The sequence below is a fragment of the Ooceraea biroi genome, chromosome 14, assembly GCF_003672135.1.
Source record: "Ooceraea biroi isolate clonal line C1 chromosome 14, Obir_v5.4, whole genome shotgun sequence".
NCBI classification, from domain to species: Eukaryota; Metazoa; Arthropoda; class Insecta; order Hymenoptera; family Formicidae; genus Ooceraea; species Ooceraea biroi.
Genome location: NC_039519.1, coordinates 5,507,514 through 5,510,470, shown reverse-complemented (window position 1 = coordinate 5,510,470; position 2,957 = coordinate 5,507,514). Strand labels below are relative to the sequence as shown.

Sequence of the window (2,957 nt, the reverse complement as noted above, 5' to 3'; positions counted from 1 at the left end):
GTAATCAATCAATTGGAAGCACTCGACCACTCTGTGGTCGAGAAGTGAGTGCAGAATGGCAGAACTCGTTTCATGACACCATCGCGACGCGGGACTTTGCTTTCGTTCCCAAGGATGCATTAAGGGATTCGCTGGGCTCCATTGAATCTCTGTAATCTCTCTGGAGAACTTCTGACAGTAATTTTGATGAACTTCAGATTTATCAGCGGATCTCGTAACAAATATCATAAATCTCACATTAATTTAAAACCTAAAAATGTTCATATTAAAATATCTTTTTTGTATTTTATTTTTTATAGTATAAACATGATGTAATTGAACATGAACGATTTACATGAAACGTGCATCTCAATCAAATGGAACACTTAAAAGTTCGGGATCCGCGTTTTAATAGTTCCGCTTGGCACGTGTATTTTACGAAGTCTACAAGAAAAACGAACAAAGAAGGATTATCTAAGATTAATGGTCTGTTTCCTAGAAGGACGGGAAGATTCTGTCAGTGAGTTTTCAAGTATACAGGCAGTACAAGTTTGCGGACAACTAAATTCGTACAGTAAGTAAACTGCGTCCGCTTGTCCGGAAGTGCATCGAACATTGCAATCATTTGTTGTCTGCCGGAAATATTGGCGACGTTGTTTCACCATCATTAAGTTGAAGCGTATCGATGATCGGAATAATCTGTAGATCCATTCGTCTTTGTCACGATTCTTTCAGCTGCAGAATAGTAATGTGACATATGCAACATTACACGCGCTTCTTTACATAACATAACTGCATCATAATAAAAATTCAGTAATAAAATAATTATATTTGTTCAAGAGTAAATGTCTTCACTCACAATATTACATAAATGTCCATATTTTTATGAGGAATATGTTAGATTGTATTACAATCTTATGTTTTATATAGAAACATATACATAACATTTTATTAAGTAAAAGTTTTTTTATTATTATGTCAAAATATCCAAAATTAAAATTAAGATACATTTAAGATAAATAAATAATTATACAATCATCTACACATATCTTATTTCTACACATATCTTATTTCTACTTAAAATTAAGATAAATTTAAAATTAAGATAAATTTAAGATAAATAAATAATTATACAACCATCTATATCTACACATATCTTATTTCTACTTTTCTTTTTTTTCTCTAGTGGTTTTTATGAGGAATATGTTAGATTGTATTACATCTTATGTTTTATATAGAAACATATACATAACATTTTATTAAGTAAAAGTTTTTTTATTATTATGTCAAAATATCCAAAATTAAAATTAAGATACATTTAAGATAAATAAATAATTATACAATCATCTACACATATCTTATTTCTACACATATCTTATTTCTACTTAAAATTAAGATAAATTTAAAATTAAGATAAATTTAAGATAAATAAATAATTATACAACCATCTATATCTACACATATCTTATTTCTACTTTTCTTTTTTTTCTCTAGTGGTAAAGATATCGAATTTAGTCCAGGCATGAAGTTTCGAATGGGATAATCGCGCTAGGATAACGAAGTGAGGGCGGAGGCCACTTTATATTGGGATTTCAGCAAAAACGGGTGTCATTCGTTTTCGCAGGATGACCACACGAGACCCGTTCCTGATAAAGCTGCGCGTTGTCTCAGAAGGATCAGAGTTTCCACAACGAAAAATCCCTGTGTAGGGATACCTCATAGGTGCACATATTACATACATATTTCTGTGTCATTCCGGTATATACAATCCCGGTAACAGATGGAGAATATACATTTCCTGTATTATTTATGTTAAATATATCATATATTATTTGGTGCAAAACAAATGCTGCCTCATAAAATTATATTACGCTACCATATTTTACGTGGTATTTTCGTGTTTTCGTTACTTAAAGCTGTTACGTGCCTTACGTCTATTATTACTCCTACATTTCGTGCCTATGGATAAAATATAAACATCAGATACACATTTTTATTATATTGTCAAGAATTTTTTTATTAAAATATAATGCAGTATATAATAAATTATGCACCTGAATTATTTTCTGTCATCTGGAATGAAACTGTTACATTTATTGTGATTTGTTGCTCGCGTGGGAACGAATCGGAATTATTAAACTGCTCGTCAACACTTGAAGAACTCCACTAGCCTTGATTACCGTGACGATGACAGATTCTATAACAGCAAATTTTCAATATGGGAGGATCGCGTTCGGACGTGATTTAATTGCGTGTCAATCTTTCGTGAACAAGGACTCTTGAATCGTACGGACTTCTCCAACGATCGATGCGTCATGCATATGTGCGTGTTAATATCTCAATTCATCTTGTTATGAATTGATTTCACATGATACTTGGGAGTAGTACTCATACAACACAGAGCAAAGAATGTAAGCCTTTAGAGTCTTCCTTGTTACATACGCTCTGCTTAGTAACAACTAGACGATTACATAATAACGTTACATAACAGTTACAGCATAAACAGCATTCTTGCGCATCAAACTTGCGCTTAGAAATTACTTGAAGATCGTTTCTCAATGAATTTGAAACAATGTTTTACTAAACACATAATAATAACATAAAAATAGTCTTTAAAATAAAAGAATATTAATGCAAAATTGATAAGAAACGATAAGTTAAAAACTCGTATAGTTGTAACCATATAATTTTTAAAGAATAATGGACAAAATATATGTTTTCTTTCTTGCAAGCAAGATTAATTATTAATGTTGTATTAATATTTTATTTCTTGCGCCAACATTACTGCTACAAATTATTTGTTACATTTTAATATTATTGGAAAACAAGTTTCGCAAAAGATTTAAAAAAGTTACTTTAGCATAAAGTAACTTCCTCTTTGCATTATCTTTTAAATATTTAAAACTATTTTTATGTTATTATTATGTCTATAAAGATATGTACAGTAATTAATATCTTTTTATATCATTAAGTTTGTG

General features: G+C 30.3%; 1 long non-coding RNA gene across 1 annotated transcript; it reads right to left on the bottom strand.

Moving 5' to 3' along the window:
* Positions 1 to 865: 865 nt before the first annotated feature.
* LOC105274798 lies at positions 866 to 2,715 on the bottom strand. Its single transcript, XR_002192971.2, has 2 exons — positions 2,034 to 2,715; positions 866 to 1,938 (listed from the first exon to the last, which is right to left on the bottom strand). It is a non-coding gene; the product is annotated as an uncharacterized LOC105274798 (long non-coding RNA).
* Positions 2,716 to 2,957: the final 242 nt, after the last annotated feature.